Source organism: Marmota marmota, unplaced genomic scaffold (genome assembly GCF_001458135.2).
Source record: "Marmota marmota marmota unplaced genomic scaffold, marMar, whole genome shotgun sequence".
Classification (NCBI taxonomy): Eukaryota; Metazoa; Chordata; class Mammalia; order Rodentia; family Sciuridae; genus Marmota; species Marmota marmota.
Window position 1 is genome coordinate 18,517,823 of NW_025999842.1, and position 15,664 is coordinate 18,533,486.

Consider the following 15,664-nt stretch of genomic DNA (forward strand, 5'->3'; position numbering starts at 1 on the left):
AACTTCAGTAAAAAAAAGATAAAATAAAATAAAATACTTGGGAATCAATCTAACAAAAGAGGTGAAGAACCTCTACAATGGAAACTATAGAACACTAAATAAAAAAGTTGAAGAAGACCTTAGAAGACCACATTCTTGGATAGGCCAAATTAATATTGTCAAAATGGCCATACTACCAAAAGCACTCTACATATTCAAAGCAATCACCACCAAAATGCCAATGACATTCTTTACAGAACTAGAAAAAGCAGTACCGAAATTCATTTGGAATAATAAGAGATCCAGAATAGTCAAAGCAATTCATAAAATAATAAGGCTGGAGGCATCACAATATCAGACCTCAATTATACTTCAGAGCTATAGTCACAAGAACAGCATGGTCTGGCACCAAAATAGGCCAGGGTAACAGAATAGAAGACACAGAGACAAACCCACGTAAATACAGTTGGGACTATACAAAGGTGCCAAAAATGTAAGTGAAGAAAAGATAGGATTATTAACAAATTGTGCTGGGAAAATCAGAAATCCATATGTGTAGAAGAATGAAATTTGACTCCTATCTCTCACCCTGCACAAAAGTCAACTCAAACTGAGTCAAGGACCTAGGATGAGAACAGAAACCCTGCACCTGCTAGAGGACAATGTGGACCCAATGCTCTAGCATGACATCACAGGAACTAACTTCCTTAACAAGGGCAAGAACTAAAATAAAACATCAGTAAGTGGGATGTCAGCAAATTATATTAAAGCTTCTGTACAGCAAAGAAAACAATGAAAGCATGAAGAGAGCCTACAGAATGGGAAAAGATCTTTCCCCCCTGCTCCTCAGATAGGGCACTGATATTCAGAATACACCAAAGAACTCAAAAAGCTCAACACTAAAAAAAAAAGGTGAATAAATGGGCAAAACAAACTAAATATACACATCTCAAATGATAAAATACAAATGGTAAAGAACATTTGAAAAAAATATTCAACATCTTGTGCAATTAGGGAAATGTAAATCAAGACTACACAGAGATTTCATCTTACTCCAATCAGAATGGCAGCTGTCAAGAATACAAATAATAATAAATGTTGGCAAGGATATGGAGAAAAAGGTATGCTCATTAGTGGTTCCACTAATTTGATGGGACTGCACACTAGTAGAACTACTCTGGAAAGCAGGATGGAGATTCCTCAAAAAACTTGGAATTCATTCAATAAATGTGTTTGAATAGGTATTATGTTCTACATGATGATCTATTTCTATAATTTCTACCAAATGCTTTATCACATTTCTTCTGATATTAATATTGTACTAATAATATTTTTCGGATAATGAAACAATGGCTGTTTAAAAGAGAAAACTGCTAATATAGAAAAATGTTAAGGGTTGGGGCTATAGCTCAGTTGAAAGTGCCTGCCTAACATATGTAAGGTCCTTAGTTTGATCTCCAGCACGTATTACCAAAAAAAAAAAATAGTTTAAATCGCAAAAATAATTATCATATAAGATGAATTATTTAGTAGATTTAGTAGATTGTATTTTTTGTGCATATGTTGTTTTTATTAAATTAAAAATCCTCGGAATGTTGTTATATATTCTGCTTTTCTAAAAGTAATGTTATTTTGTGATTATTTTCCATTGTATTAAAAATTTAAAATATGATTATCAATGACTGTGCTGTTACAACAAGTGTGTGTGCTAAAATTTATCCAATCTTTCCGCTATAGGTTATGTATAGTTTTGTTTCTTCAGGGGATGTTATAGCCAATTTTTTATTCATAAAATTCGGTTTGCTTTACCATACAGTTCTACAAAATAAATATTTAAAAGTGTAATTATAAGTATAGAATTAATATTGAGCAAAATTATTATAATTTAAATATCCACCAGTAGTTCATGGATTATACTTAATTCTTGGTCCTTCCCACTGTACTAGGTATAATATTTTTTAAAAAGTCGATTACTTAAGAAAGTGTGATGCTAATATAATGGATGAAAATAAGGCAAAATAAAATTGAAGAAAATACAGTTTGCCTTAATTTATATTTATTTGATTATAAGTGTGGTTTAGTATTTTTCATGTTTATTTATTTGTCTTCCTTCTCATAATGTCTCTATTGGGGAACAGGTACTAAACATTGTGTATTGATTGGTAAACCCTTATATTAACACCATAAATTTCCTTTTATGCTTGTAACAAAATTCCCCTACTATTATTTATATTTTCTTTCTTTGACTTACTAAATTTTAATTCTACTGAAATCTACATATTTTCCCATCATGGTTTCCTGATTTGCACTTATGCTTGAAGTATTTCCCAATCTAGAAAATTAAAAGGTCATCTGATATGATAGAATAATTTTCCAATTTTTTTTCATCTTCTAACACTTCAGTATTTGTGGAATAACTTGGATTGTGATATGAGGTTCTGACTAACAGCTATCCTTATGAGTGACTTTAGCAGGTGAACTTTATAATTATTTTGTCATATAGCTTTAAAGAAATGTGTCAAGTCCAAGAAATGTATCTTTAAGATTTGGATTAGAAATGTATTAACGATCTAAATTTAGGAAAAATTCTTAACTTAAGAAGGCACTGATGTCATTTAAAATTTTACTTTTACATACAAGAAAACTCTGTTTATACAAAGAACAGAAGGAATAGAGTAATACTTCACTAAGTTATTTATTAGGAGATCTCAAGTTTTTATTAAAATTGGTTTTTTGTGTATTATATTTTGTTACTTAAATTCTACTGTATATAGATTTTATAACTAATTATTATAGATATTAGGAGAGAGACTAGAAGACTAGCAAGAGCCTGGATTTTTTTTCAAATGTACCCAGTTTTTGAATCATTCACATATAGGCCAGATAATGATAAATTTTAAGAAGGATACAAAATTATAGTGACATTTGTGCATTATGGTAGCTTATTAATTAAAATATGATAAAAATTGTAAGTTATCTTAGAAAAGATTATTTCTAGTTTGAAATTTGTACATATTCACATACAATATGCTAACGATTTAACTCATACCAATATATCATCACAAAACTTGTACATACTTACAAGGGCAGTGAAAAACAAGTTCATCAATACTTATTGCAATAGCAATATTACAATTATTGTTAACAACAAAAACTACAAATGTATTTTAAATATCCATCAGTAGAAAATGGTTAAATAATGGCAAGAAATCTACTATAATATTATGGTGCAATAATATAATTCAGTGGAAAGTAATGAATTATAGATATGCACATTTTGAATGACCTTCACAAAAATGATATTAAGTGAAAATATCATGTTATAGGGAAGTGCATGTGGTATTATTCCTGCTAAAAATGTTTGAATCCATGCCAAATTGGACAATATATATTACACTTATGAACAAACATTGTAAAACTATAAAGTCATAGAATAATAAATTCAAAATGTAGAAAACTGGTTGCTTCTGAGTTGGAAGACAGGTTTTGCACATGTGTATTAATACAAGGGGCTTCAAATGTTGTGGAAATGTTTATTACTCTAGCTTAGTTATGAGTTTATGGTTATTTATATTTTTAGTTATGAAATTTTTTTTAAAAATTAAGAATTAGGTGTGGGGAGTCCCAAAAGATTGTTCTACAACTGAATGTTATTCAAATCCAAAAAAGGTAATTCCACTGTGATTAAGATTATTAGAAAATATAAAACAATAATAAAAATCTATTCAAAACTTGAAGTATAAATTACATAACTATGAACCCAACTCACTTATTAGTCTTGAATTAATATGGTAAAATATAATTCTTTAACTATTATTAATATAGTGAAATTCCAATTAGAATCCAAAAGCAACTATTGTAACGACTGGAAAAATGATCTTAAAGTATTCATGCAAGATTAAATAAGAAACATGAATAAAAGTAATTAATAAATTGGATTTCTATAATAAAATATGTACAAAAATTAACTCCAGAGTCAGTACAACTCTCTTGGATATTACATATACAATTAATGGCCCTCCTCAGCAATATTGAGATCCAATTGCCAGAAAAGAGCAAATAGGCATGTTTCATAATATAGAAATGGAAACTTTGTGTATCAAAAAGTCACGTTGTCCAAAAACTTGAGAGGCAATAAAACTGTAGAATAAGAGAAATAAAAATACCTTACATTGTTTTTAATCATACACATATTGCATTTGGGTGAATTATTTATTATAATTAGGTGAATAATTTCAAATGAAATAAAGTCATTGCAATGTTTGAATCCATTCATTTCACTTATTGAACAAATGTGTTCTGGGCATCTCTCATGTTCTATCCCTCTTTTAGATCCTGGGAAAACAACAGTAAAAAGAACCAAATAGAACATGCCCTAGTGGAACTCACACTCCATATAAGAAAAATGAATGAGTAGTATATATTATGAATACATACATATTAAACAAAGAAAGTAAGCTAAATATATGCCAGTGTTAAACACATCAGACTGCAAGCAGAGTGGTGCTATAATACATATGTATGTGTGTATGTATATACACAATTTTAGACAGTGTGCCTAGGGAAGAGCTGGCTGAGGGTACCAGGGAAGAGCTGGCTGAGGGTACTAAAGACCTGAAAAAAGGGGAAAAACAAGTTATGTGAACATTAAAGGTGAGACTAACATTAAAGGCAAAGAGAAAAGCAAGTTCAAAAGTTGAGCTAGGAACATATTTGGTCTGCTTCAGAAGCAACAGAGAAACTAGTGTGGTTATAGCAGAATGAGCTGGGTTAGGGGAGGGAATGGGTAAGTGATAAGGGCAAAGAGGTGACAGGACCAGATCTGACAGCAACACTTTATATGGTATGAAGGGTTTTTTTTTTGTTTTGTTTTGTTTTTGTTTTGTTTTGTTTTGTTTTTCTGAGTAGCATAGAGAAATTTGAGCACAGAAGTGTCCTGGTCTATTTTACATATTTTTGCTGAATTCCTTGGGCTAGAGTTAGGCATAGACAGTGGGGAAGGCATTGTGAGAGCTGTTTAAGGCTCTAGTAATGATCTAGGCAGGAGAAAATGGTAGTTTAGTTTAAGGTGGCAATGGATATGAAAACTGTCAAATATTACCAATGGCAAAAATATAATGGGTAACAAAAGTTGTACATTATATATGGAAAAATAGAGTTCATTGGTGATCCAGTTTTTGATAGAGGCAAAATCTCAATGGAGTAAGGTCAAATGGAAACAAGAGGAGAAAGTGAGATTAGATGTCTCCAATGGATTTTTGATGTAAAAGAATGAAGAGAGAGTGGATGGAAGTTGAAAGGGAAAATGGAGACAGGAGATGGGGAGAACTGTAGATTGAATAAAATGAGTGGTACAAGAGATAGAAAAGAATTTCCTGGACAGTGCCCTTGACAGGACAGTATGTGATTCAATCCAGCAGACAAATGGAAGGTTGGCCCTTGCATAGGAGTAAGGACAATTCTTCCATAGTAGTAGAGAAAAGGAAAAATGTAAAGCAGTTTGAAATGAGAGAAAAAAATGAGATAAGCTTGTATATTTTACCATTTTCTCTGTGAACTGGAAAGCAAGGTCATAGCTGAGAGTGAACATGGTGATAGGAGAAATTATAAGTTACACATTATTTTAGGTGATAGACTGAATGGAATATAAGACAACCAAGCACTAAGAACACAATTGAGATTAGAGATCATAAATGTCAAGTAAGTTCAGAAGGCATTGTGTGTATGTATGTATGTGTGTGGTTACTCTAGCTTCATTCTGTGCAAGTATACATGGCAGAATGTACATAGTAGGATTTAACCAGGTCAGTTGTTTTGTCATTTGGTAGGATGAATTCAAAGAATTTTAAGGCTCCTAGTATTTGTCTGAAAGAGTTGAAAGCTTATTCACAAAAAAAATCACACATTTATAGAAGCTTTATTAAGAATTTAACAAAACTTGAAAGCAAACAAGTCCTCCAGTATATGAATGAATGAATAAACTGTGATACATCCAGACAAGAGGATATTATTCACCACTTAAAAAAAAACTATCAAGCCACTAAAAAAATGCATGGAAGAAACTTAAATGTGTATTTCTCATGATAGAAGCCAATCTGAAAAAGTTTCTGACCATATGATTTCAGTAGGCAAAATTGTGGTATTATTAAAAAGATCAGTGGTTACAAGGAGATGGAGAACAGGCATGACAAATTCCACTATTCTTCATATTTATAAAGCATCAATAAAAATGTGCTACATGTATTATTGATCTACTATAGATTTGTTTTTAATAATTTTTTTCTAAGTTTGAAAGCCATTGTTATAATTTCATGAGGGTGACATCATTTTATCATCTCTGGGTATGAGTTTCTTTTATATAAACTTAAAAATATCCTTATATGGATCTCTTTCAAACTTCAGTGGCCATTTGTTCATATTCATATCTATGTGTTCATAATATGTGTTTTATAATTGATAAGCCTTTATGATATTTATTCTCAAACTTTTTATTTTTATGTTGATACATCTTTAAAAATGTGCTCTGATAAAGTAGCCCCATATAGTCTAATTTATTTCTCTTGGTTAATTTTCTACACTTTGTTTCTTATCCTTTGCATGTCTTTTATAAGATTTCAGTACCAGAACTTCAGCCTTAATCCAAGTTTGTTTGGGGCTGTTGAAGCCAACATGTAGATCCTCTGATTTAAGGAAATTGAATATAAAATAACTTTACTATGCTATAAATGATCTGTTGAAATATATATTTCTGTAGGCATAGTTAAAATTATTTTTCTATAGAGTGTTAATTTGTACCAGCTTCTTATTTACTCTACATATTACCTTTAAAAATCCCTTTAGAATTTTAAATTTTTTATAGGGAGAAAGAAACAAAATCATTTTGTTCAGAATTTTGCATACTATGCATAAGATGTTAATAAATAGACTTCTTGTGATACACTTTATTTTCCTATAAGACAGACGTGAAATGTATTAGCATTTAAAAATTCTGGGAAGTCCCCTAGTAGAGAAATTTGACCAAAATCAACAAAACTTTTTCTAAATATACTTGATATCAAATTTACTACTCCCTGTTTCTTTTTTTCTTTAACATCTATGAACATTTCATTGAACAAATATTATTCAGAATAGGTTGAAAAATACTGTCCTCTCTATAAATGAGTTAAAAGAATAATGTTATATTTCTTGTACTTTACTAGTCTTGTTGAGAAATTCAATTCCAAAGCCAACATGATGGAGACTTGGGCCTACTTTTTCTTCTAGTAGGCGCAGAGTATCTAGGCTAATGCCTAGGTCTTTGATCCACTTTGAGTTTTGTGAAGGGTGAGAGATAGGGGTTAAATTTTATTTTGTTACATCTGGTTTTCCAGTTTGTTTAGCACAATTTGTTGAAGAGGATATCTTTTCTCTGATGTATATTTATGGCACCTTTGTCTACTATGAGATAACTGTATTTATGTGGGTATGACTCTGTGTCTTCTATTCAGTACCATTGGTATACATGTCTGTTTTGGTGCCAATACCATGCCACTTTTGTTACTATAGCTCTGTAATATAATTTAAATTCTGGTATTGTGATGCCTCCCACTTCACTTTTCTCACTGAAGATTGCTTTGGCTATTCTGGACCTCTTATTTTTCCAAATGAATTTCATGAATGCCTTTTCTATTTCTATGAAGAACATCATTGAAAACTTGATAGGAATTGCATTAAATATGTTTAGTGCTTTTGACAGTATGGGCATTTTGTCAGTATGAATTCTACCTATCCAAAGCATCAGACATCTTTCCATCTTCTAATACTTTCTTCAATTTCTTTCTTTAGAGTTCTGTAGTTTTCCTTGTAGAGGTCTTTTACCTCTTTCGTTAGATTGATTCCCTATTTTTTTTTAGGCTATTGTAAATGGCTAGTTTTCCTTATTTCTCTTTCAGTTGATTCATCACTGATACAGGAATGCAATTGATTTATGGGTGTGAATTTTATATCCTGCTACTTTGCTGAATTCATTTCTATGTATGTTAAAGTTATATGGCTACAGAGTGTTTGGCACAAGGCCCTAGGTTCAATTCCCAGCACCACACACACACACACACAAAAAGAAAAGAAAACACACACACACACACACACTAAGCTTGTGTGTATTTGAGATAGCAAGTATTAACTCAGAAATGCATAAAAATCTGCTTAGGGCCACACAAAAAGAAGAGCTGAGAAATTTTAGCCTAGCTGTCTGTTCCCAAATAAAATACCTAAAATTTGAAGATTTAAAAGTTCCATAGCTGTTTACCTGGAGAAAGGAACAAATATAATTTGGACTCCCAATCGAGTACTTCTTTTTTCCTGCAGTTTTTCTACTGAGTTTTTATCCCCATGGCTGTACTTAGTCATATTGGGGCCTGAGGCAAAAGGAAACATCAGCAACACTAATCCTGTCTTCACTTAAAATTGTGATATTTTGTTCATCAAGATTTATTTGCATAAATTTTAATTTTATTTTATTTTTTTATTTTTTATTTTTTTTTATTGTTGGTTGTTCAAAACATTACATAGTTCTTGATATATCATCTTTCACACTTTGCTTCAAGTGGGTTATGAACTCCCATTTTTAGCCCATATACAGATTGCAGAATCACATCAAGGTAAATAAATTTTAATTTAAAAAAAAAACATTGATTAAAATATTATGTACCTTGATTACTGAGGGATTTTTGTTGTTGTTGCACCTTATATTTTGTGCTCAAGAGAAAACCTCATTTACCTCACTCTAGTCCCAACTCCAATTAACCCTACAAGACAACATGAATCTCCAGTCTTAAGAATATCCAAAGCATTCTGCATTCCAAATTATAAAAACATGATGAACTAGTCAAATCTCCACCTCAAACCCTACTCTGGTGACTTACTATTCTTTGCCTTTTTATTTCTGAGAATAACAGAATGTTTCTTCAAGTTTGATATATATTAATTTACAAATACCATATAACTGAAATTTTAGTTAAGTTAGAATTAACCTATATCTTTCATTGAATAATTCCCATATGCAAGGAATAAACTTGGGGATGAGATCATATCTCCTATTACCATTCTACCACACTATGAAAATACAATTCAGTAATTCAGTGAACTCTAATATAGCATTTTCCAAAGTGTGTTTCATAAACAGAATATTAATGGGTTGAGGGGAAGAAAAGTAATAAGAATAAGAAGACAAAGAAGAAAAAGAAGAAGATGGTTAGACAAATATCTGAAGGAAATTAGAGGTGTTTTATACCAGGACTTCTCAGTCTTTAACGTGCTAATTATCTTCAGGAATATTAAAAAATATAGATGTTTCTTAACATACTAATCGCAGAATCTTTATAGTCATCTGATACACGTGAACTTTTGCACAGACCATATGTTGTGGCATGACTATTTCACAGATAATCTTTGCAAAGTGTGTCCAACAGAGTAGTCAAGCTTGGACTTCATTTTATAGAAAATGTTTTTAACACAAATATAATTTAGTGTTCCATTATACTACTTTGTTCTTAAGTAATGTTTCACTAATCCCAAAGCCCAGCTAGGACTCTTCTTGTACATGGGAAAAATATTGAAAATTAATCAAGTATTTTTCCAAGTGGCAATTTATAAGAGTAGATTTTTTTTTCTGGTCAACATATTCTCTTTTCAGTTGATTTTTTTTTCTTTTTGTGAATTTCAAGCAGCTGTTACCCACTTAATAATAGAGATTCTTCTAATCACTTAGATTTGGCACAGATCTCTGTTTATCCCAGTTGTCTCTGGTACCTTTGACCTGTTCACTTCAAAAGAAGTTTGAAAATTGAAATATGCTTCCTTATAATAACTCTATTTTGTCCTACATACAATGTACTCCTTTTCATTTGACCATCCCTGAGACCAGTAAAAACTCTCACTTCTCCTTCTTAAAACTTTCTTTTCCTTACTAGGAGATGCTGACCAAAATAATTTCTTGTTCCTAATATGCAATTAATAATTTAAAAAATACTCATCTGCTGAAAATTTAACATGGAATCTAAACCTCTTATTCCTAAATATTAATTTGAATATTTAGATAGATTTTTTTAATCAGATGTGATAACAGTGCTTTCACTTACAGAAAGAGTTTGAATACTCAAGCACAATTTAAAACCAGTGCTTCTAACCCTCTTTCCATCTCTTTTGTTTTAAGTGTGGACACTCTCATAACAAGTCAAGGTATGTAATGATACACCATCTTTCAATACTATCCAAACAAAACACCCATCACCTAAGTTGATTTTAGGTTTTCATGAATTAGTTTGCAAATCTAAACATCCCATCTATAGTTAATTCATTTATTCAGCCATATGCTTGGACCCTATTGGCTTAGAAAGGAATTTGCTCTTCTTTAATAGCATCTTTTACAGCATTGTTTTAGGAGTTTGCGTTTTTCAAAATGATATAGGCAATCGTTGTTTATAAAATATTATGATGGCACAGAGTCTGTAGCAACTAAAAACATCCCAGTGTTTGCTGCAAGGCATGAGGAGACAGTGACACAGCTCATTTCCTCAGCCGAGCTCTCTTTGCTGCCTTGTACAACACTTATTTCAAAGCACGCCACAGCTTAGAACTGTCGTGATCCCCATTAATATAAAATCATTGACCCCTGCTCCCGCTGGTGCGACTAAATTACATTCTGCTGCTCAGCGGCAGCCGCACATGGGGCCAGAGCTTTTAGTCATCGCCAGGTGCCTTGATGCCAGCGCAGCCCCTCCTACGCCCAGGGTTTGCCTTTAATGAGGATTAGGCACCTTCAAAGATCTAGGAGGACCCACTCCCAGGATGGAAGCCTTTCTAATGGCATCTGGGCTTATCGTAGGCAGTAATTTAGTATCTCAGAGGAGACTGCAGAGAGATTCATTTCTCGCCTCTAAGAAATTGTGAGAATGTGTGGTTTTGTGATTGGCTTTTTTCCCCCCTCTCTCTCCACCAGCACAAATTCAAGAGCATTATGTCTAACAACATCCTGTTTTTATGAAGCCTAGAAGTATGAATACCATGAAAAAATTTCCAAATTATGGCAGGTGGGGAAATTACTCTTTATATTATTTTTATGTTATGTGCTGTTAACAAGACTAAACTCATTCACAGGAAATTCACTTTTGTAGTTCAGCTGGTGGAATTTCTTTCCCAAAGGATTGGTCATCCACCCTGCATATGGTCTGTTTTCTTACTTGTGGGGTCTCCCTTCACATCAGCTCCTGACCCTGCACCCTGGCTTTTGAAGGTGAGGTTGTCAGGATGTGAACTGTCCTCTACTATATAGAGTTTTTAGAAATGTTCTCTTCATGGCTACATCAGTCATTCTTGCCTTAGTTTTGAAGGGAGAATGTCAGTGAGTTAGGTAGTGAAGGCTAGTAAATAGTGAACATAAAAAACACGGGAACTTTAGGTAGGCAGACATAAGGAAAATTCCTTCCTTACATAAACTGCATAAAAATGAAAAAAGTAATTAAAGATCACTCACACATATGGTAGTAAAACAAGTGTGATTATGTGAATGTATATACATATATTCACACAATTATTTGCAGTATGTTTAGATAAGTTCTGTACAGAGAAACTGTTAATAAAAAGCTTGGAAATAATTTATCAGCATGAAATCTGGTGTTTGGAGTATTATGTGTGGAAACATGGGATGTTTTTGTCTGATGAGGGGAGGAATATATGTAGCAAAGTAAAACCAATGAGTTTAATCCAGGAAAATTTGAACTCTTAGGAGTCAGTTGGTTTCATTTCTGTTTCATTTTTCAGCAGTGAGGCCAAATCATGGTATTTTCTCAATGGAGGAAATGTCAACACTTAAATTTTAGTTTTAAAATATATCTTGGTAGGAAGCTGTGTGTGCCTTCACTCAGCCCACATGCACTTTGAAACCAGTCAACAGTGTAAAATGGGAAAGAGTTTAATCAATACTGTGCTGGTCACACTGACTGTGTGTGGAGACTTTGCCTGAATTTTCTACTCTATGATTCCTATCAGAAAAAGCAAATTAAGTTTTATTGCCGTAGGGAGTATCTACAAAGAGTTCTTAGTAAATGGAGAGAGGTTAAATGGACTACACTATTTAATTACAAAATGTATAAGTACTGTTTGTTGATAAAAATCCATTTTCAATAAAAAATCACAAAAGCTAACAATAAGCAAAACATGAAATTTCTTAGAGTTACATTTATAAATAAATATGATTGGTGTAAATAGAAGTTACTTTTTTTCATTATATTTCTTAAAAGACTTGTTTTTGAATTCTGAAATTATGTTTTCCCTGAGGTTTAATTGAGTTTCATGAAATTCAGTATCTGGATGAACAACTTGCTTCTGAAAGCTGATACCCAAACAGAGGGCTTTCTTTCCAGAAGGGTGTCCTAACCCCAGTCACACGTCTGCTAATTTGGCCTTTCTCTTAATCTCTGAAGAACTTGCTGAACAGAAGTGAAACTATGCACATGCTAATGGCTTGCACTCTGCAAACTCCCCTCTCTCCCTGAGAGTGTCTGGTGTGCAAAGCTGAGCTGGAACAAAGATACACTAATTATTCCCCATTAATTTGTCTGCTTGAATGGTCCTAAATACCAGAGTGATTAATTAGCGCAAGGCAGCCAGGGCAGGATGTCACACCCTTCTCTGCGTTTAAGTGTCGGCAAGGTTGTGCTCAAGTGTTGACAACAGCATATCTTTAATTTTCTCCAAGAAGAAAAGTTTAGTCAGTACAATTAATTTGAGCTTGGCTGGCTTGCAGGAATAAATGTAACATGTGGAATGATATTACTGCTGTATAGGCATTTTTCCCCATTTTTTGCCTCCTTAGGGTACAGTAAAACTTTTTGGCAACTGAGTTATTGAACAGTGTATTTCTATAATTGTTTCAATTTGGCTTAATTACTTTTGTGCATTTTGCAGCAAAAATAATGGATCATAAAATAGTTAGAAATTATTATTCATAATAGGCTGAGATGAATGCATAGATAAAAATCACAGATGAAGAACATCAAAATTTGATTTTCTTTTAACAAAGTGCAACTTGCATTCATAAATCAAAATGCACACCAGTATTATCAAGAATAATTTGAGATCACTTCTCAGAAATATAAATCTATTTATTAAAATATATGTAGTTAAAAAGTTGCTTATGTGGTCTAATTTTTTTTTTTTTAGGCAGGTTTTGATGAGATTTTTAATCCTAATGAACAACATTTTGCCTAGGTTAATTGTACCACTAGTAACATATGCAAATCAGTTGGAAATAATAATAACATAATAGGTGATGTTTAGCATTCTCATTGTATCCCTTTCTATCTTGGCAATTTTATTTGTCAGTGTTTTCTTTAAAAAGATTAACTCTGTTTTAAAACAATTGCATACTGTTTAGAGAAATGAAATGAATCAAATAAAGTTGCTGCTGCTCAAACAATTTTCCCCATTTTTAAGATTGAACTACAAACATGACTCCAGAACAGAAACATAATGCTATATAATTAGGCAGCTGTGTGTTCAGTTTGTTTTATTTCTTTGCCGTTACTTAAATTTTAAATAAATTGATTTTACTATGGACATGCCAGTTTGTTTCGTTTTGTCTTTACATGATGGAAAGTGAAAAAATTAGAGAGTGCACATAACCGGCAGCATGGATGTGTTCATCATTCCTTTCCCAGTCTTCCTCAAGCTTTATACAAACCCAAAAGGCTATTCAACAGCAGGGGTGTGAGCACCCAGGGAGGGAAGGGGTCACCTCTCCCATCCCTCCCTGTATCTCATTGTTCATCACTTGTCATGTATTTCCCACACTCCATAGCCAGCCACACTGTGCCTCCACCTGGCTGCCAGTTCCATGACCCCTGGGGTATTATTCTCTCCTTCTCCACTGTCTACAGTTGTGTTTTGTTTTAGTTTTTCCCAGACTGTGGACACTATAAGACTGTCACTCTGGCAGTTTAGGGTGGTAGAAAATATTTGTTGGAATAACTAAGAGTGAAATGAAAGTTCCTCAGAATAATGTTCCAGTGCTCCCACTGCATCTTCTTGTCCTATCTCCATGTTTTCACCTAGAATTTCTGCACAAGTTTTCATGGTATTCATTAACTTTTTATTGAAGTAGCATGTATAGTGGAACAAAATCCCTGGCTACAATCTCAGTTTTACTCTTTAATAAAGTTTCGATTTTAGGCAAAACCAGACAAAACAAAACAAGAAACACTTAACATTTCAAGCCTCATCTGCACAATAGGATTATGAATATCTTCTGCACTTAAATATACATAAAATAACAAATATAGGTTCTCATCCACTTTGTTTAACAGCTTGTTACTATAGGTAAAACACAAGTAATTATGTTTTCTTGTAACTTCACAGTTTATAAATTATTTGTCATAGCTACAGCGCAACATAAGACTAGTGGTAATGTTTATTCTAAATTAAAATAGTCTAATTTTTTTTAAGGATTTACTATATTCCTCTGCCTCAAGAATAATAAATTTGGAAGAATTTGGAATAGGTCTCTTTGTAGTAGAGGGAGAAGTGCTTTCACTGAAATGTTTCACTTTGATTTTGAGACATGTTTTTCTTTGAAGTGAGAAGAACTACTAAAAAGCTATAATAGTGAAAGCTAAACACCATCAGTTCCCTGCCCCCCTATATGTATGTGCTACTTCCAAGATCAAATGATGGACTCTAGTTCCCCTCTTCTTGAATCATGTTCAGATGTAGTGACTTGTTTTTTCCTATAGAATATATCAAAGTGATACCTGGGATTTTCGTGATGAGGTCGTAACTGAACCTTACAGTTTCATCCTGGATCTCTTGATATTCTTGCATTTTGAACCTGTAAGAAGGTTCTAAGAACCTGTAAGAAGCCTGAGCTATAGAGAAATATCCCATGTAGATGCTCTGGTCTATTCCCTAGCTGAGCACCCATGTAATATCCAATATGCACTCCCCACTATTTTGGATGTCCAGCCCAAACAAACCTTCAGATAACACTAGCCATCATTTGTTTGTGACCCTGTGCAAAACTTCTAGTGAAAATACCCAGCTGAGTGCAGCCAATTGACAGAAATGTGAGAGATAATAGTGGTATTATTTTAAGTTACTATGACTGGATGATTTACTAGAGAGACTAATAAATTAAAAAAAAAAAAACCTACATATTAGTGTGATTTAAACCCTTTGCATCACAGTGGAAAACCAGGACAGTATTCACTGTGAAAGTCAGCTAGAACTTTTAATAATTGAAAGAGAAATTGTATTTGTTTGTGTCAACTATCTTCATCTATTCATTCATACATCTATTGTTTGACTGCCAAGAACTAGAATTTTTGTGTATTCACTGAAAAATGTTTACAAGCAAAGTTTTAGTTTTCCAATGTATATTGATTTATATATGTACATTATCAGCATTTTTTTTCTTTCTTTCTTTCTTTTTTTTTTTGTATCAGGGATTAAACCCAGGGGAGCTTAACCAGTGAGCCACATCCCCAGTCCTTTATTTTTTGCTTCTTATTTTGATACAGGGTATTACTAAGTTGCTCAGGCCCTTGCTAAATTGCTGAGGCTGACTTTGAATTTGTGATCCTCCTGCTTCAGTTTCTTGAGTCAGCTTCTTGCTCACTCATCACATATTCACCGTTCCTAATCTCTTGTAGTC

The 15,664-nt window shown here is 32.8% G+C and overlaps 1 long non-coding RNA gene across 1 annotated transcript in view; it reads left to right on the forward strand.

Annotated features, from left to right (window-relative positions):
• The window catches only part of LOC125619204, a 204,207-nt gene that overhangs the window by 99,196 nt on the left and 89,347 nt on the right, over positions 1-15,664 (forward strand). The gene's annotated exons all lie outside the window — the stretch shown is intronic.